The sequence below is a fragment of the Heptranchias perlo genome, chromosome 30 (genome assembly GCF_035084215.1).
Source record: "Heptranchias perlo isolate sHepPer1 chromosome 30, sHepPer1.hap1, whole genome shotgun sequence".
NCBI lineage: Eukaryota > Metazoa > Chordata > Chondrichthyes > Hexanchiformes > Hexanchidae > Heptranchias > Heptranchias perlo.
This window is the reverse complement of record NC_090354.1, coordinates 16,310,057-16,331,466: the sequence shown is the minus strand read 5'-3', so window position 1 is coordinate 16,331,466 and position 21,410 is coordinate 16,310,057. Positions and strand designations below refer to the sequence as shown.

Here is a 21,410-nt window from a genome sequence, read left to right as displayed (position 1 = left end):
TCTGTGCTGTAAATTCTGTGTAATTCCATGTAGGTTGAAAATTACTCCCCCCACCCCCGACACCCATCTCCTTTCCAGTGATACAGGCTGAAAGTGGCAATATGCAGCATAATGGTAGCATTAAAAAGATTGAAACTCGAATAATACAAAAAGCCCATGTCTCAGTAACATCTAACCATGTAACTTGGTGTATGGGTTCCCCATATTATCAGTTTCCAATTTATTGATGATTATCGTGTAATTGGCAATGAATCTGAAAATTATATGTCGGCACTTATAATGCTCGACTGACTGACTGGCTGTTTTGTTCCCAGTTTTATGTGGATTGATTCTTACATTGTTTAACTTAGATCTCAAATATTTTATTTTAATAATACAAAATAAATATTAATTTTGAAAGTTGGCATTATATTGGATTATGAATATGTGCAATGAGAATCAGACCAAATGGAAATATTACTGTCCATTTACATGAGCAGTCATCTGGAATACTTCATTCCACAACAACACTCAGAACTGTAAACAAATAAGGGAGAGTACAGTCATGGCAAACAATCAAATTCATCCTAAAGAAAGGATGAGTATCTCAATAAAAACAGTTTGGATACAAGTCTGATTTTAATAAGTGTGCTTCCTACAAATTTGTCATAAATCAGCACTAATTCAGCAATTAGCATCTGAATGCCACTTCAAATTTAGTTGGCACACTCACCCAGTTGCAAGTTTTCAATCCCTTTGCATGAGGGATGATTATTTTCAGAAAGGAAAATTTACCTGACAACCTCTTTAATTTCAGTACCAGACTCTAGAACCATAAAAGCATAGAAAAGATACAGCACAGAAGGGGGCCATTCGGCCCATCGTGTCCGTGCCGGCTCGAAGAACAACCAAGTGCCCATTCTAATCCCACCTTCCAGCATCCGGTCCGTAGCCCTGCAGCTTACAGCACTTTAGGTGCAGATCCAGGTACTTTTTAAAAGAGTTGAGGGTCCCTGTCTCTACCACCAATTCAGGCAGCGAATTCCATACACCCACCACCCTCTGGGTAAAAAAGCTTTTCCTCATGTCCCCTCTAATCCTTCCGCCAATCAGCTTAAATCTATGTCCTCTAGTTCTTGAACTCTCCGCTAGGGGAAACAGGTACTTCCTGTCTACTCTATCGGGCCCCTCATAATTTTGTACACCTCAATCAAGTCTCCCCTCAGCCTCCTCTACTCCAAGGAAAACAACCCCAGCCTATCCAATCTCTCCTTGTAGCTGCAATTTTCAAGCCCTGGCAACATTCTTGTAAATCTTCTCTGCACTCTCTCCAGAGCAATTACGTCCTTCCTGTAATGCGGTGACCAGAACTGCGCACAATACTCCAGCTGTGGCCTTACCAGCATTTTATACAGTTCCATCATTACATCCCTGCTTTTGTTTTCTATACCTCGGCTAATAACGGAGAGCATTTCACTTGCCTTCTTCACAACCTTATCTATCTGTACTGCTACTTTCAGGGACCTGTGCACATGCACTCCAAGGTCTCTCACTTCCTCTACCCCTCTCAATGTATTCCCGTTTACTCCGTATTCCCTTTTACTGTTTGCCCTCCCTAAGTGCTGCTGGAAGTGCAAGCGGCAGAACTTCCAGCTAATGCTTTATCCTCACCATGACCTTGTCCCAAATCCTGGGGATGGGGTCATTTAAATGTTAGGGGTGGATGTCTGCACCAGTAGCGGCACTAAAGAGGCATCCACCCTGAGCACCGATATTTCTGAATGACATTTTCACATCGTGTCAGAAGTGAAACAGACCCTAATGTCTCATTCTCCTTTTGGATGCTGCTCCCTTGCTGCTGAGACCTTATTTGAACAGGATCGATTCCCATTTGAATTCCTTCCAGTGGAGCCCATTTGTGGCCCAATATGACCCAGACACCTGCTTCCTGCAGGGTGTACACACCACAGGCCACATTGATGGAGTATCTGGTGGGATTTCTGAGGGAGCCCATGAACCTCCTCCCACAAGCCGTGCCCCCAAAACTGTTGTTGAGATTGAGTAGGGGAACGAGAAAAGTGCCTGCCCTACTCCACATCAGAATTTGCCATGCCCGGGAAGGGATGGAAACATGGCTGAGTTAAATTCTGACCTAATTTCCTTTCACTCCTAGTCTTGCCTAACTTCTGCCCCATAAAGAAGTGGATGCTCTCCCCTTAAAACTTTACTTGGTAAGCAATGCATAACATTTCTTTTTCAACTTCAGAATATTTAGCTCCCATGCATCCAGCACCTAAATAGATTCTCACTTGGAAAGGTTTTAATTTAAAGATGAACGAATTTTGACTAAATACCAGTTAGCTTATTCTATTTGGGAAGTGTATAATTAGTGGACAATGAACCTTATATTACTCCCTACATAAATATAGTATTTTTTATGATAACAGTATTTTATTTCTTGTACTTTTACCTAAAATACATTGAATATACATTTTTGGAGTTTCCATTTATATGTTTGACCAATGAGTACAATTTCACTTTTTTATAGCTTAAGATGTGTCATTCTCTTTGAAATGATGTGGAGATGCCGGTGATGGACTGGGGTTGACAATTGTAAACAATTTTACAACACCAAGTTATAGTCCAGCAATTTTATTTTAAATTCACAAGCTTTCGGAGGCTTCCCCCTTCCTCAGGTGAACGATGTGAAATGAAGTCCTCGAAATGAAATCGCATTTATAATTCACAGAACAATGCTTGGTGAGTACAGACAGTTTTTTCAACTGCCCGTTGCCAAGGCAATCAGTGTGCAGACAGACAGGTGTTACCTGCCAGGTCTCACAGAATATACAAATCACCAAAAAAAAAAAAAAAAAACCAACAAACAAAAAAAAACAGAGATAGAGAGGTAGAAACATAGAAAAGACAGCAACTGACCCGTTATATTAAAAACAGATAACATTTGTTCGCTGGTGGGGTAACGTGTAGCGTGACATGAACCCAAGATCCCGGTTGAGGCCGTCCTCATGGGTGCGGAACTTGGCTATCAATTTCTGCTCGACGATTTTGCGTTGTCGTGTGTCTCGAAGGCCGCCTTGGAGAACGCTTACCCGAAGGTCGGTGGATGAATGTCCATGACTGCTGAAGTGTTCCCCGACTGGGAGGGAACCCTCCTGTTTGGCGATTGTTGCGCGGTGTCCGTTCATCCGTTGTCGCAGCGTCTGCATGGTCTCGCCAATGTACCATGCTCTGGGGCATCCTTTCCTGCAACGTATGAGGTAGACAACGTTGGCCGAGTCACAGGAGTATGAACCATGCACCTGGTGGGTGGTGTCCTCTCGTGTGATGGTGGTATCTGTGTCGATGATCTGGCATGTCTTGCAGAGGTTACCGTGGCAGGGTTGTGTGGTGTCGTGGACGCTGTTCTCTTGAAAGCTAGGTAATTTGCTGCGAACGATGGTCTGTTTGAGGTTAGGTGGCTGTTTAAAGGCGAGTAGTGGAGGTGTGGGGATGGCCATAGCGAGGTGTTTGTCCTCATTGATGACATGTTGAAGGCTGCGGAGAACATGGCGTAGTTTCTCCGCTCCGGGGAAGTACTGGACGACAAAGGGTACTCTGTTGGTTGCATCCCGTGTTAGTCTCCTGAGGAGGTCTATGCGATTTTTTGCTGTGGCCCGTCGGAACTGTCGATCGATGAGTCGAGCGTCATATCCCGTTCTTACTAGGAAGAACGGGATATGACGCTCGACTCATCGATCGACAGTTCCGACGGGCCACAGCAAAAAATCGCATAGACCTCCTCAGGAGACTAACACGGGATGCAACCAACAGAGTACCCTTTGTCGTCCAGTACTTCCCCGGAGCGGAGAAACTACGCCATGTTCTCCGCAGCCTTCAACATGTCATCAATGAGGACAAACACCTCGCTATGGCCATCCCCACACCTCCACTACTCGCCTTTAAACAGCCACCCAACCTCAAACAGACCATCGTTCGCAGCAAATTACCTAGCTTTCAAGAGAACAGCGTCCACGACACCACACAACCCTGCCACGGTAACCTCTGCAAGACATGCCAGATCATCGACACAGATACCACCATCACACGAGAGGACACCACCCACCAGGTGCATGGTTCATACTCCTGTGACTCGGCCAACGTTGTCTACCTCATACGTTGCAGGAAAGGATGCCCCAGAGCATGGTACATTGGCGAGACCATGCAGACGCTGCGACAACGGATGAACGGACACCGCGCAACAATCGCCAAACAGGAGGGTTCCCTCCCAGTCGGGGAACACTTCAGCAGTCATGGACATTCATCCACCGACCTTCGGGTAAGCGTTCTCCAAGGCGGCCTTCGAGACACACGACAACGCAAAATCGTCGAGCAGAAATTGATAGCCAAGTTCCGCACCCATGAGGACGGCCTCAACCGGGATCTTGGGTTCATGTCACGCTACACGTTACCCCACCAGCGAACAAATGTTATCTGTTTTTAATATAACGGGTCAGTTGCTGTCTTTTCTATGTTTCTACCTCTCTATCTCTGTTTTTTTTTGTTTGTTGGTTTTTTTTTTTTTTTTTTGGTGATTTGTATATTCTGTGAGACCTGGCAGGTAACACCTGTCTGTCTGCACACTGATTGCCTTGGCAACGGGCAGTTGAAAAAACTGTCTGTACTCACCAAGCATTGTTCTGTGAATTATAAATGCGATTTCATTTCGAGGACTTCATTTCACATCGTTCACCTGAGGAAGGGGGAAGCCTCCGAAAGCTTGTGAATTTAAAATAAAATTGCTGGACTATAACTTGGTGTTGTAAAATTGTTTACAATTCTCTTTGAAAGTTGATTGAGATTGAATCTTTCTATCTAAAACCTTGTCACACATGTGCTCATTGGAATAGAATGGTACCCATGGAAGCCAATTATCACCTGCTTTGTGTCCTAAGTGCATCAATTTTCAGGGCACAAAGCAGAAGTAAGACAGGCAAAGACTTTGCGTTGCGGGTCTGTGCCCTGCTGGCGTATCACATGCATTTCCTGTCACAAGTCAGGCAGGCACCACCTCATAAGAACATGAGAAATAGGAGCAGGAGTAGGCCATACGCCTCCTCGAGCCTGCTCCGAAATTCAATAAGATCATGGCTGAACTTCTACTTCAACTCCACTTTCCTGCCCTATCCCCATAATGCCTCAAACAAGCGTGAGGATACAGATTGCATGGGAGGTTGAGTGACGTAATCGTGAAATGTGACTTCCTCTCCTTTCTTTCCGCTGATTGCAGATCAGGTGCTCAGTGCGCTAATGCTGTGTCTCCGACACAGCCAAATTTAAAGTGACAAGCAGCAAGTTGTGAATCAGTGCAGTAAGCAACTTTTGTGTTGATTACATTTGACAAGTTTCTTGCAGTAATAGGGTGCACTGTGAATAGAATTTGGTAAGGAGAGTCGGTCGGTTCTGGATACCGCCGTGTCCTTAACAGAATGAAGGTCCCTTTTGGCATATTACTATACATGTGGTATTTGGAAGAAGAGGAGAACAAACAAGACACACTTTTGGATGTCAGGGAAGTCCAGCATCATTGGAAGAGGAGAGCATTTACCTTTACTTGTTGGACAAATATATTATAGGATAAATTATACAAATATGCTAGTATATTTAATCTTTGCTGGGAATAGCTGCTTATTTTGTGATGCAGTCTGTAAAATACAATAACAATGAAAATCTATTGCAGTGAGAAAAACCTGTAAAAATGTAAATGTTCTCAAATTATGTTTGTTCTTTATATCCCTGGGAAGTATCAGCCAGGCTTCCATTCCTGGTTGCTGTCCAATGACCCTTCCTGGAAAGTACAAGTATGTGAAGGTCAGATGCGATCAGGATGGTGCGTCGCCCTCTCCCTTCACTGCGGTCGTTGAAGGGTCTGTAAGAGAACAGAAGACAATATTAAGCATCATCACAAATGTGTCATGTTGCGATGAGCATACTGAGGTGTTCAACATTCCAATCATTGTGTGTGATGAATGTTAAAGTTGTGTCACCAGACGTTTGTGGGGTGCCCGTCTCAGCGTCCCCGATGGACAGGCACTCGAGAGTGCTGCTGATCTCCAGGACCTCGTCCTCCACCTCTGTGAGGACCACTATTTGTTGTGCCCCCCCCCACACCCCAGTCCTCACCCTCTCACGTTCATTTTGTGCTCTCTTCTCCGAGAAGGGGAGAAAGTACAGACGTGTGAGTGAGTGAGGGTGACGTGGCCAACTGATGAATGCATTGCTTTGGGTGAGGCTGACCATGAAAGAGGTGCATCAGAGGGTGAGTATCAGACAGAGACATCACATTGGATCAGGATTTGGGTGAGTGGTAGTGGTGGGGTCACAAATGGGGAGGTGAGGACGTGCTCAGGAAGTGAAGGTAAACTGAGGATGAGCCTTAAGTGGATGTGAGGAGTGATGCGATGGAGTAGTCTTGGCAGTGCAGAATGAGTTTGGAGGGGGTGGTGGGTGGTGATGTGCACCATGGAGAATCATTAAGTGTACTCACTTTTGTTGACCTAGTCAGATCATTGAAATGCTTCCTGCACTGGACCCAGGTGCGGGATATGTTGCTCCTGCTCGTGACCTCCTCTGTCACCTTGAACCAGGCCTTCTTGGTGGAAGAGGCAGGGTGCTTCCTCCTGTTGGCTGGATAAAATAGTTCCCTCCTCCTCTTCATCCCAGCCAGCAGCACCTCAAATGAGGCATCGTTGAATCTTGGAGCAGCCTTGCCCTTGTGCTGCTCCATTGTGTCTTCTTGCTCTTTGCTCCAGCAAAATCCATTGGTGCAATGGCCCTTTAAATCTAGACGCTGCAGCTTCAGCCTGTCATGCGGGTGCGCAGTCCGCCCACTGCACAGCTTTCGGACGGCAAACCCGGAAACAAGATTAATGGCCACCAATTAAGTCACAATCGCGTGGGGAAAGGTAAGTTTTTATTATTTGTGTTTGCCGTGGGCCCATTGACCCCCCACCCCGATTGCCATCCCGCCGCCTTATTAAAATCGTGCCCCTTATGTCCCATATGCTGTGGAACCTTTTACTCACAATTGATTCTCATATGTTCTGTACAGCTAATACCACTTTAAAATAGGAACAGATTTTCTTTTACCGACAAATTAAAAGCAACAGAAATTAATTTCTCAGAAACAAAACGTCCTTTGCAACAACCTAAGATCAGTATCATTTTTATAGTATACTGGGGATTGGGTAGTGCAATGTGTTTAGTAAAGTTTAATGAAGGATTGCCCTTTCACCTCTGGGGCCCACTTTTAAGTCCAACTCAGACAGATGGATATAGGCTCTTGTCTTCAATAGTTGTTAAGGGTCACATGTGAAATAAATTCAGACAGGAAATCTTAAAAGACAAATGTAATCAGGAAACAGAGGCATGCTAGAAATTTCTGTTCACAAACAGAAGGCAGTTGAGCATATCAAAGATGGCCAGTAAGTGTGCACCCACCACAGATTTGAGAGTAGGATCTTCTTAGTTTACTTTTCTTTCTGGGAACGGCTCCTTTTAAAAGATCTTCATTGGAAAAGCTGAAGAGGATTCACATTCCTCTCACCCACCTTTGTTCCTACAAATGGGTGTCGGGTTTGTGACCAGAAACGTTTGACTTGAATACCAGAAAATTCAAGGCACGTACCACCGTTTTGGTCAAGTTTCAACCAGACAATAAAAGAAGCAGAAGTGTCACAGGCAGACACTAGACTGAGCTCAGTGGACTGAGCTAACAGCCGTGAGGAACTTCTAGAGAGGAGTCACACCCATTACAGTTTCTGGACCGAATGTATCGGATGTATACCATCAGCAGATTTATTTGTTGCAGCTTTTGGAACTCAGTTGACCCTTGAAGAAAGCAATAAAAATAACTGGGAAGTGTAAGTGGCAATCTCCCCCACCCCCTTGTGTTTAGTTGAAGAACCCTGTATGCTTGTTGATCTTTTTGCCTCTGCTCTTTACCCCAGCTCCCACAGTCAACCTCGGGTTAGGACAAGTAGGAGGAAACCTATGCATTTGGAGGGGAGTTGTGGCTGAAGTCTGGTGGGTATTTGTATTCTGTGGAATGGTTTAGCAGGTTTTTCTCTCCTGGTGCACAGAAAAGGAGCCCCACTCATATGCAGACTACTTGCTTAATCAGAACGGCTATAACCTTCCCTGGGCCTCCAACATCAGCACAATCCTTCCCAATGTAACTACTGATTTGTGTATACAAATATAACCAGTATTAAAAATCAGGAGCAATGCCCCAGAAGGTGCTGATAATTTCTGAGTCCTTTGAACATCTATCAACCAAGACATGTATAGCTTTTTTGCTTCTTTTCCTAGAGAAATGCTATTAACTGAAATCCAAACAAGGAAAACTTAATTACGTTGTTTAAACTCCATGACTATCACTTATGCGTGTACCAGATGTTGCTGTGCAATGGTCGTTTCTGTATATGAAGATCTCAATGGGAAATAACTGCCGGTAAAAAAATTGACTGTAAAAAAAAGTTTGGTAACAAAATACACTTCTCAGAAACAAGAGTACCAGAGACAGCAACAAACAATGAGAGAAAAGAAATGCAAGAAACATGGGGCATGTCAGGATTCACTCTTCATCCTAAATAATTTTGCAGTTGACCCTCACTGAGAGGCAGAGACGAGGAGGAGGGATTTGGTAGCGACACTTTAGAGAACTTTAGAGACTGCTGCAGTGGGAAATAGAAAAAAACTGGCAGTCAGTGGCCCACTGAAAGGCCCCTAAATAATGCACTGTCTTCAAGGCACCACATAACAAAGTGAAAGGTCCCTTTCTGGGCTACACGTGATTAAGAAAAAGGCATTTATCTGTTTCTGTGTTTTACATGTACTGCAGGCAATCTCTAATGTGTTAATAACTCTTACTTTTACAAAATAATAATTCTTATGGACAGCAATAAGCCACTGGATCCAACAAGCCTCGTTCTTTACATAAATCAACTGTTTTTTGCATTTTCTACTCACATAATACTGGAACTTGGCCCTTAGAGTTTTATATGAGAACTTAAATGTGTACATTTCCTCCCCAGATAAGCCCTAAGTATAAACTGTTAGCTTCAGTTTGTGCCATTTTCTCTCATAAACAGAAGATTAAAAATACATTGGGTTAGATTTTCCTTTGTGTGCGGACTGGGCTGGCCAGCAGAGGGACGAGGCTCAATATTGTCAGGCCGGTGGGTTTCAGGCAGAAATCAAGCACTCCGTGGCACCTCGCCAGCTCTGGGCGGCCGCAATGTCGGGCGGCCCAGCTGGCCTCCAGACTGGAAGAAGGCAGGTCCATGGGAGGGGTCTTCGGTCCATGGGGGAGGGCAGAACAGGAGAGGCAGCAGCCCGGGTTGGTTTTGGTGGATCCTGCGTGTGAGCACTGCTGTTCCACCCGGCCTCACAAAAAAATCCGTGAGATTTACCCGCTGCATCCTCTTTGGCCCAGTTGCCCGCTGACACTGTTCAAGCCTGAAGTAGCATCGGGGTCCTATTGATGCTATAGAACCCCAATTTAAACATCGAAATCAGCTGTACGCCCTCTTCAGGCAGCCGCCACGACCCAACAAAATGGAGACAGCCACAGTGACAGCGAGAACAGATTGACGGGAGGGAGGAACAAGTCTCTGGACAGTTTTCCAAAAACATTCAATATTTGGGATATTACGACAGGGCAGTAAGCTTCCATACCATTCTCAGGCCACTCCTGCCCCTGTTTCTGCCAGATGAGAGGCCTTGAAATTCAGTCCATTGTCTCCTGACTTTGTTCATGTAAAAAAATGACTTCAGTAAACATTTATATATTATTTCCTGTAGCGATTATTATCAATGGTTAATGTTGCATTATTGAATCCCAAATATTGAATGTTTTTGGAAAACTGTCCAGAGACTTGTTCCTCCCTCCCATCAATCTGATTGGTCTCATCGGAATCTAATTAATCCCTCAATGGCTGATATGTCTGTCAATCGCAAGGAAATGGAAACCTTTCCAAATCAGTAATGTTTAACTGTAGTTGAAGCATTCTATCAGACTTTTTGAATCATTTGGGCTGAAATTCCTGTCTTTGCTAAATTTAGTGAAAAAATAGTGTGAGGGAAAATATTCGAGTTTGTGGAGAATATGCTAATGGCTGATTCATTCATCTTCAGCACGTCTCTGAACATTCATACTCCTCCAAAAGTGGATCAATGATTCTTTACAAAAAGGGAAGTAAAGGACATTTTGTGCATGTTAAGGCCTTGTTAAAAGCCAATCAGAGGAAATTCATGCATAATTATAGAGCATTGGTGATTCTTCAAAAAGTCATAATTTAATACACGATTGGCTTAATGAATAGGGAGACATGGAAATATTAACAGAGCAATTTTCTGCCCCACAGCAATGATGTGGAGGTCATTGCTAGGTTTTTCTAGTGGAGAAGAAGGAAAGAGTGGCTCATAAGCATACAGGACTTAGGAGGCTCCCAACTCACAGCAGGAACAACCCCAAGCAGCAAGTTCACTGTAACAGAATCAACTATCTGGGTATAGTGCAGGAACTGTGCCAAGAGGAGGTTCAGACTCAGCAAAGAGACTATGCCCAAGGTGTGCCGTCTAGTTCGAGAATACCTGCAGGTACAGTCAATATACTGCACTGTAGCAGTGAAGGTCACCATTACTCACAACTTTTATGCCAGAGGGACCTTCTCGGCACAGGAATATCACAGTCAGTTTGTCACATATGGTTCCATTATGGAAGTCTGTATTTAACTGTAAGGAGATCTTCAGTATACCCATGTAAAGCATAGGCAGCTGTTGGCCGTTCTATACCAAAGGCAACTAATGACTGATGCAGCTTTGTAATCTGCAAACATTAGCATTGTAAATGATTTGGAATGATTAGATGAAGAGTTAATTACTTTTACAATTTAATGGCCACACACCACATACTCTGTTTGTTTCATGAAATACATTTTTTTCTTGGAGGGTTTTGTGGGAGAGAGTCACTTCCAGTAACAGCCTGTTTAGCAAAGCCACCATTTTCCAATCTGGTAACAAATCATACAGGAGCAGCAATCCAGCTCCAGTTACAGTTTCCCAACTTGTTGCTATTTTCTTCCTAAACAAAACCATGCTTACCAATCTGTAATTTAGATACACTGAATGACGCTGGTGGGTCAACAGTGTTTACAAATTGTGAACTGTGTCGTGCAAGAGCCTTCAGTAAGATGAGAAATTCACTTGAAAGCCTTACCAGCGTTGATCCTTTTAAAAATTGTTTTTAAGCAACATACATGTGAGTAATCACTTCTGCAGAAGTAGAGTGGAACTGCATGATACCAGATAATATAATCAGAGTTGGGCCATCACTGCGGAACTTAGAAACATCCACAGGTCATGCTATGTTCAGTGGCTCCTGGGATTCCTTTCATGGTACAAAGTGCTCCATATACTATTGAACTGATGTAAGGAATCTTACAACACCAGGTTATAGTCCAACAGTTTTATTTGAAAATCACAAGCTTTCGGAGGCTTGTGATTTTCAAATAAAACTGTTGGACTATAACCTGGTGTTGTAAGATTCCTTACATTTGTACACCCCAGTCCATCACCGGCATCTCCACATCATGGCTACTATTGAACTGAAGCATTAACGCCTGATTTTCCACTAGTGGCACAGAAACTCACTGGTGTCAGCTACGGGTCTGATAATGGGCCCAATCTTCAAAGCATCCAATTCTCTGAATGGCAATTTTGGATGCAGTAAAGCATCAGCAATCGCAGCAAGCAAACTCCATTTTTCCACATGTAAACTATTTAAATGACAGGTTTCAAATCCCCCTTTCAGGATTTACATGCCATTCTTTCATTGAGGGATAAAGACAAGCAAATTTGGATACATGTAGCACAGCAGACGATGGCAATATAATTTACAAATACTACTGCAACTTGCTTTTCTGTAGTGCCTCTCACATGCAAAGAGTCATCTCAAAGGGCTTTACAGGATGGTGGATAAAGAACAGGACCAGGCAGGAGAGGGGAGGGGATAAGATGGCTTATGGGGTGAAAGCACGAGGAGAGAAGAATCTTAAGGAGGCTTTTGAAGGTAAGCAGGGAGGTGACAACGTGGAGGTGTTGGTGCAAGAGTCACTTACCAATCATGATACAACAATAATAATGAAAGAATTTATATTTAATTACAGATGTCGATATTGGCCTACAAAAGGTGTGGGAAGAGATTGGCTTCAGCTTTAGATCCTCTAGCTTCAAAACAGAAAATCTCAATTAGTTGTCTAACCTATAATTTCAGGGCTTGACTAGTTTGGCCCTTTTCATAGTTGCACCTTACAATTGCTTGTGAATTGTAACTATTAACACAAAGTAAATTATCCAAAATTATAATAGTCCCTTGAAACTTATATATCTTAACATATTCATTTGGAAATGAATCACAGTGAGTGTCAGGTTGGAGGAATGTTAATGACACCTTAACCATACGTATATAAAGAGGACAGAAGATTTTCTTTATACTTTGTTCAGGTGATTATTAACATTCCAGTACACAAGTCTGCATTGGGATGATAATAACCGGAGAAAACAATATGGCATCTATAATAAAAACAGGAAATGCTGGAGAAGCTCAGCCAGTCAGGCAGCATCTGTGGAGAAAGAAACAGAGTTAACATTTCAGGTCGAAGACCTTTTGTCAGAACTGGAAGATGTTAATGAGTTAAAGTTTTTAAGCAAGTAAAGAGCCAGGGAAAGGTGGGGCGGGGGGGAGGGGAGGAAAGAACAAAAGGGAAGATCTGTGATAGGGTAGAGAGTAAGAGTGATTAAATGACAAAAGGGATGATGGTGTAAGGTAAGGAGGGTAGTAATGGGGCAGGTTAAGAAACAAAAGATCGGTCTAGAGGAGCTGTAAATGGCAACATCAGAACCATAACAAGCAGCTGCAGTCCAAAAAAAAATGGGGAAAAAATGGGAGCAGTGGTTATGATTTGAAGTTATTGAAATTAACGTTGAGTCCGGAAGGTTGTAAAGTGTCTAAACGAAAGATGAGGTGCTGTTCCTCGAGCTTCCATTGAGCTCCATTGGAACAGTGTAAGAGGCGAAGGACAGAGAGGTCAAAGTGGGAGTGGCACGAGGAATTAAAATGGCAAGTGACCAGCAGGTCAGGGCACACTTGCGGACTGAGTGGAGGTGCTCAGCAAAGCGATCACCCAATCTGTGTTTGGTCTCCCCATTGTAGAGGAGACTGCATCGTGAGCAATGAATACAGAATACTAAATTGAAAGAATTGCAAGTAAATCGCTGTTTCACCTGGAAGGAGTGTTTGGGGCTCTGGGCGGTGGGAAGGGAGGAGGTGAAAGGGCAGCTGTTGCATCTCCTACGCTCACATGGGAAAGTGCTGTAGGGAGGAGGGCGGATGTTGGGGGCGATGGAAGAGTGGGCTATGGTGTCGCAAAGGGAGCAGTCCCTTCGGAATGCTGAAAGGGGTGGGGAGGGGAAGATGTGTTTGGTGGTGGGATCTATATCCTGGCCAGTGAAGAAAGGGGAAGCAACAGTAATATAATCTGTAACGGGTAACCCTTCCCTGATTCACTGCAACAACCTCTGGGATTAAAAAGCACAGAGATAGCTCCCTACTTGTACAGTGGATAAATGCAGTACTTGGTGTAGTACTGAGCCATGCATATTTATTCATTCTCGGGATGTGCTACCAACTTAATAAAGAAAAATAAGTTCAAAATTAATATTTTTCAGACTATAAATACTGAGATAATGGGGTAGAAATTTGTTGGCACCCAGTTTCAGGCAATGAGTGCCCGAACTGGAAGGCCTCATCTAAATAATCTGGACGAACTGCCAGTGGCTGTTGCGCCTCCACAAGCAGGTCACCCGACTGGAGAATAGAATTTCGGGCCAACAATGGCCATCAGGTAAGAGCGAGGAGGAGGAATACAGCTGGAGGAGGGACGATCGCAGCCAACAGCAGCCATCAGCAGTACGGTGGGGCCGGAAGGAACACTCCTGCTCCTCCTGGCTCTGTATGAATTTTTCGGTGGTGGCTGGTTCCTAGGCCGCATCCACAGCAGGTGAAGCTGAGCAGAACAGGCCCAGTTCCTGTTCCACTCCTCAGGACACCAGTTACCCGCAGGCTCCTAAAACAGGAGTTAGGTCCTTCAATTACATACGCATGATGGCCGCCATGGACACCTGAAAGATCATCCAACCCAACTTCTTCAGGGTTCACTAAGGATGCAGGGCAGGTCCCCAGCCAGATTCCCATCACCAAGAGGAAGCCCACTGCTGTGAGGGCACAATCTCTTAGCAGTGAGGCAGCAGGATTTCCATTGCATACATTAGAAGAGCCAGGAGTAAGAGGGGCAGAAACACCCCAGAGATACAACTAGGCGTTCCATTGAAGGCCTCAGCTGAGACCGGGGCCTTCAGCAGGTAAAAGTTGGGAGCAGAATGAAGGGGGATGAGGCTTCTACGAGGCCCTTTCCCTCCTTGAAGGCATCTTAGGACATATACCACCACTTCCTCGGGCCTGCCACCACCTTCCCCATGGAGAGAAGGGAAATCCGCCGGGGACCCAGGCCTCATCCCCCAATGCCATTCATGTGGGCAGGGAAGGAGAAGCCAGTAGTGGTCACGGTGGGGGTAGGGGAAAAAGAAACACATCACGCGCTGAGGTAGATGTGTGGCTATCTGAATGGCTGTGATTCTGTGGACAACCAGCAGGAGGCTTGGCTCCTCCTTGTGCCTAAGTCATCTCAGTGCTCATCCCCCAGCCCATTTAATTTATTTACTTATTGTCGGATTTTTAAAAAGCAACTCTCATTTTAAAGCAGCATCATAGCAAAAGACATTGCAATGTACAATATTTTAGTTAGTAGAACAAAACTTTCAATCTTAAAATGATTATGAACCTCAGTAGTTCAGGTCATTTATATGTACAGGACTATGGCACACTGCATATCTCTTATGCAGACCCAAATAATTAAAAATTAGAAAGTTACTGAAGTCATGATGAATCTTTATAAAATACTGGTTCGGCCACAACTGGAGTATTGTGTCCTGTTCTGGGCACCACACTTTAGGAAAGATGTAAAGTCCTTAGAGAGAGTGCAGAAGAGATTTACTAGAACGATTCCGGGGATGAGGGACTTTAGTTATGTGAATAGACTGCAGAAGCTGGGTTTGTTCTCCTTGGAACAGAGACGGTTGAGAGGAGATTTGATAGAGGTATTCAAAATCATGAAGGGTCTAGACAGAGCAAGATAGAGAGAAACTGTTCCCATTGGCGGACGGGTCAAGAACCAGTGGACATAGATTTAAGGTGATTTGCAAAAGAACCAACGGTGATATGAGGAAAAGCTTTTTTACACAGTGAGCGGTTATGATCTGGAATGCACTGCCCGAGGAGGTGGTGGAGGCAGATTTAATCATGGCTTTCAAAAGGGAATTGGATAAGTACTTGAAAGGAAAAAATTTGCAGGGCTAGGGGGATAGGGCGGGGGAGTGGGACTAGCTGGATTGCTCTTGCATAGAGCTGGCACGGACTCGATGGGCCGAATGGCCTCCTTCCATGCTGTAACCTTTCTATGATTCTATGATTCTATAAAGTTAACCAGCATAATGTAAATATCAACAAACATAATAGTTTTATCATTCTTCACTTAGCTGAACAAATTAAAAGGACTAGCTTTCGAATAGTCAAAGGAAATGCACTGACATTAATTGAATACAAGTAGCACATCTGCTTTAAAGATGGCATATAATTAGGCCCTGTTTCAGATAAAGCAGCATTCAGCACTGCTTTGCCAACTTCATACCTGGGATCAGAGCTGCTGTGCTTTTATGAGCTGTTGTTTGAGTCTCTTATAGCTGAAAAACAATAGTGTTATACAGAGACACATGCCCAACAATTAAATCAAAGCAAATTTTGCTTCAAGGCTTAATTTTGGACTAAATTCCCTTCAAAATACTGAGGAAAAATAAAGGGACAGCAACATTTTGCCATAGAAATGTTAGTCAGTAATATGATTATTCCTTGTATTCCATGTGTTCATAATAATCCTAATCAATATTTGCCAAATATGGTTCTGTGGCCTTTGGTTCAGTAGATTTACCAAATTCAGATCCAATAGTTAAACTGAACTCACACATTGTAGCACAAGCATTAGACCAGGTTATGTGAAAACTATAAGCAGTTGTTCTACAGGAACAAAATGGTCACTTTATACATTATCACCTCTGTGGCTCCATTTTCATGGCCTCATCACTACTGCTGCTGAAATATTTATCTACGCAGCTGTGTCCCAAATTCAGTGCCCAGATCCACAACCAGCTCCTTCATACACAGATTCAAATGATTTTCATCACATTGGTTTGGATGAAGTCACCCCCAAGTTACCTATGTCTCCTTCATTTAAACTGAAGGACTAATATTCACGCACTAATAATCTAGCAGTTGCATCATAAGTGCAGTTGGTGAGGCAGATTGCTTTCCAGTTATACCTCTGTGAGCAGACAAGCATATGTAGAATTGAAGGAATATATATGTTTGTTTTTTTCACGCATTCTCAAGATGTGTACTCTTCACTGACCTCTATAGTTCCCCTCTACACAACCTCCAATTTATCCAAAATTCCACTGTCCCCATGCTATCCTGCACTAAGTCCTACTTGATCATCATCCTGGTCTTTGCCAACTTCTATTGGCTCCCTGTGCCCAGGTGAGCTTAATTCAAAACACTTGTCCTTGTTTACAGATTCCCCTATTCCTTCCTCTCGTACCCCCCGCCCCTGCAATCTCCTCAACCTCGTCCAGCCCCACATCTCAACCTGTGTCCTACAGTTTTCTGACTCTGACCTCCTTTGCATCCCTCCAGGTCTTACTCCTCTTTCAGAGGCAGAACCTTCACCCTTCTTGGTTCTACTGTTTGGAACATTTTTTCTAAACCTCTTCATCCTGCTACTTCCCTCCCCACCTTCAAAAACCTCTTCAAAACGTATTTTTGCAACCATGCATTCAACCATAACTCATAGCTCTTATGCTCCAGCTTAGTGTCTCCTCTTTCTTCAAGTGCCTTAAAAGATTTTATTACATCAAAGGTACTAAGTAAATGCAAGTTATTGTTGTTTTCTTTTCCTTCAAGTAGTCAGACAGTTCTTTGTGTCAAGAATTTTGCTTCAATTAGGAGCAAATGGAATCAACATTAATCAAATTTGTAGTTTTTTGTGCTGGTTTTGAGCAAAATAATAATAAGCATTTCTTCACAAGACAACCAAGAGAAGCAGAACCAGATAACCACTTATTATAGGAACATTAAAAGAGGGCTGGCTATCCTGTCTATTGAGTTTGGTGGCTACTTTTTATACTTCTCAGGATAAAGTCAGGATTTGAGCCATAGTACAAATTGCTTCACTCAAACATGCCTTATCTTCTTGCAAAAGTGACTGCCAGACAAAAACTCAAGGGAGGCCAAATCAAAGGGGTGGGAAAGGGGGCTGGGGCTCCAACAGAGGTAGATCATTGAGACTGCTGTAAATGATTCAAACGCCCCATTATCTGGCCTCATAGAGCTTGCATTCTGGAAATCCCTTTAAGAGGAAGTTTGTTTCATGTTCAGATTTTTCCTATCTCATTCCTGTGGGTCTACATTCCTACTCAGAGTAAGCTGGTCCTTTTAAAAATAATTATTTATAATTTAAGCTGCTCTGCAGTGCATCCCATAATCAAAGGTAACCATGTATTCTCTTATCTCAGTATGTAACTGTCAAATAAAAGTTTTAGCTCAATTTGTAATAACGGAATTCCAGATAGGAAGAAATATCTGCTGAGGATGAAAAATCTTTTAACAGGAATTGCCTACATAGAATAGAAGGAGTTTTCACGAAAAATTCTTTTTGTATTCTGTCTGTCTTTGTTATGTCTGTTTCTTTCTTTACTTCCTCGTTTTTTTACGCTCCTTGCCACACACACACACACACACACACACACACACAAAGCTACCTGCCATTACAGGCAAAAGCCAGAAAGAGAAAGTTAATCCTTCTGTGAACAAAAACCAGGCACGCGTGAGCTTTGATTAAAGGCCTAGAGGTGAAGACGAGACTGAACTTGTTATGGAGCAGCTGTGTCCCAAATTCAGTGCCCAGATCCACAACCAGCTCCTTCATACACAGATTCAAATGATTTTCATCACATTGGTTTGGATGAAGTCACTCCCAAGTTACCTATGTCTCCTTCATTTAAACTGAAGGACTAATATTCACGCACTAATAATCTAGCAGTTGCATCATAAGTGCAGTTGGTGAGGCAGATTGCTCTCCAGTTATACCTCTGTGAGCAGACAAGCATATGTAGAATTGAAGGAATATATATGTTCGTTTTTTCAGCTTGAATTTCATCCCGTTACATCTTACGTAGTAAGTACGTAGAACTCAATTTTATCTCCTGTTTTTTGGGGGCATTTAGCCAGTCTGAGTAGCTAAATCTGGGTCATTACTGGCAGTTGCTGAAAGCTTTAGTGATTACGGCAAAGAGATAACGCGGTAAAGGCTGAGGGGAAAAACAGCTACATTTATATTGTTTAAAAGACCAAAAGAATGCTTTTTTGAAAAGACAATCATACTTGACCTCTCGCAATAATACTTGCTGCCAGAGGAGGAGGAAGTTTGCTAGACTGTTTAGGGAGAGTAAAGGACTCCTCAAAGGAACATATTTTGACAGTTGCTCACTTTAAAAAAAAATGTATATGTTTAGAGCTTAAACAAAATATTGAAAAACGATGACATTTAAACACACAAAGCATTTCCTCTCTTCAACTAGCCTGAGGCAATTTATTTCACAGTTTTTGCGAACAAAAATCAAAGCTACTCTGAAGTTTGCAAGTAACATCAATCAGTATGTTTATCCCTCATCTTCAATCTTTCATTCTTTATCTACTTTCTTTTTGCAGCTGAACCTCTGTGGCCTGTTGCAGCTCTACTCTGCCATCTAGCTCCTCCATTTAACCAAAGGTACACTTCATTTCCATTTAGGACTCGATTGCACTGTAAGTTCAAGTGACAGTTTCTGCCAAATGAAAAATAATATCGTCAAATGTTTAAAAAGAGCCTATTTGTCAAATATTAAGTAACTTCACAGTGTTTTTTCACCATGGATATGTTCTGGAGATGTTTCTTTTAGCAAATTCTCTTGATTTTTTTTAAAAAGCACCACAGACCGTTACTTGTGGTTCTGAATATTTGTTGAATTTGATATTTTTAAATGTAGAGGACGCAGAAGTTTCTGTTTTTTTGGAATTAAAGTAGACTGTGCACTATTTGTATCATCTCAGTTCCCACAACCAAAGGCAAAACTGCTCGGAGAGTTATGGAAACAATATGTTGGTGACTTAGGAAATTTCAAACCAGGAGATAAGAACTATTGGATACATTTTATTTAAATCTCAGTGTAGTTGCTCTTGTAATATAAAACATTGTGCATGTTGTTTGATTAAATGCAGATTCCAACATTTCGATAATGTTCTAGTTACCTAATATAATCAAACTGTCAGTAAGGCAATGGATGGTCACATGGATCACTGTTTCTAATTTGATTTTTTGTGTGTGCAGGCAGAAGCTTAACTCCAGCTATGCCAAGTTTGCACTAAACCAAGATTTCTATTTTAACTTTTCCAGCAGAGTTTGCCAGTAACACAGTAATGCTACTAACAGACACTGAGGGCCATTTTCAGAGCTATGCAGTGGTGGAATGTCCGCGATTAACGTAGGTGGATTAATTGGTCACTTCCCCCAACTTTGCCATTTTAAATAATAAATATTTGTTTTTTCATAGTGTTCAATTCAAATAGTCTTTTGTTATGAGGAACAGCAGTTTTAAAAAAAAAATCACTTCTATCCTTTCAAATTTCTCTGCTCCTCTCTTTGAAGCAGACACATGTTGGGAAATGGTTCCATGGGTGCTGGCTACCCTAGTCCTAGCCTATATGGCTCCGTTCAACATTGGGTAGCACACTTAAAAATTGAGCCATTATTGTGCTTCAATCCATTTATTTAAAATATAATAATATTGTGGTAAATCACCGGGTCATAAAATTAGAGCAAAAACTCTTTTATACTGTTTGCTGAATAATAAAATGCCATTTATGGTGCTGTCTGCGCTGGCATAGGATATACTACTAGCATTGGGGTATAAAAAGTTACATTTGCTGCCGTACTATTACTAACAAAAACCCATCTTTCCTCCTGCATCTATGGAAACCTAGTTTTGCTGACAGAATTGACAGTGAACTTAGAGCCCATAACAGTTTTGTTTCTGGAATTTGAGTTTGAATTCAACAAATCATAGAATCAATAGAATCACAGAAAGGTGACAGCACTGAAGGAGGCCATTCGGCCCGTCGAGCCTGTGCCGGCTCTCTGCAAGAGCAACCCAGCTAGTCCCACTGCCCGCCCTTTCCCCGTAGCCCTGCAAACATTTTTCCTTCAAGTACTTATCCAATTCCCTTTTGAATGCAACGGAGAGGAGTAATTTAAGTAGTGAGGCTGTAGGTGATGCAGGTGTGAGGAGAAAGCAGTTGATGTCCGAGGTAAGATTCTTACCTTGACATCTCTGGTGAGGTCATTGAACTTCTTTTGGCATCACAGCCATGACTTGGGAGCTAAGTTCCCGGCATTAACCTCCTCAGCGATCTCCTCTCACTGAAAGTGGAGGTGTTTCCTGAAAGGCTTTTTGCTCCCTGGGAAATAGGATCTTCCTCCTTCTGTCCACCACCTGGACCAGGGACTCCAACATTGCATCATAGAACCTGGGTGCCCTCTCTGGACTTCTTACAGCCATTCCTACCTTACAAGCTTTCCCTGCTGTCTGCAGCCAGAGTGCACTTCCTCTTTATTAGATATCGGCTGCCTTTAAGTGACATCAGGTAAGCCCGAATCCCTGGCCACCCCACCCCCCTCCCCACCCAAATAGGCGTGCAGCCAATAATGAGTAGCATGGGTAGTGCTGGCTGCAAGCCAGGCTCACGATGAGCTACTAGCACCAATTTAACATGGTCCCTGTGACCAAGTGAACAGGCTAATTGCAGCACGCCCTCAGCCTGTTTTTGGGCACAATCGCATTTCTAGGCCTTGCTTCCAACTCAGACTATTGGGATATAAGTTTTCTGTCAGTCAGCTGTACGTGGATTAAATTTTTAAAAATTGGGCACTCTCACCCCAGTCTCTAGTGGGCTTGAATCCACAGGAGAAATCTGGTCATGATTTGGCACAAATTGAAACTAAATTGGTAACCTCACTCAGAAAGACCGTGAGGATGACTGATGTCTGAAAATGGGGTCTTTTGATACTGGGCCATCACTGGAATGGAATAGTCAGCTTTTACCCTGC

At 43.0% G+C, this 21,410-nt stretch overlaps 1 long non-coding RNA gene across 1 annotated transcript in view; it reads left to right on the top strand.

The window, feature by feature from the left end:
- The first annotated feature begins 6,889 nt into the window (after positions 1-6,889).
- The window catches only part of LOC137300155 (uncharacterized), an 85,725-nt gene continuing 71,204 nt past the window's right edge, over positions 6,890-21,410 (top strand). The window contains exons 1-2 of the long non-coding RNA XR_010958035.1: positions 6,890-6,941; positions 18,977-19,037. This is a non-coding gene — a long non-coding RNA (uncharacterized lncRNA). The remainder of the gene's footprint in view (positions 6,942-18,976; positions 19,038-21,410) is intronic.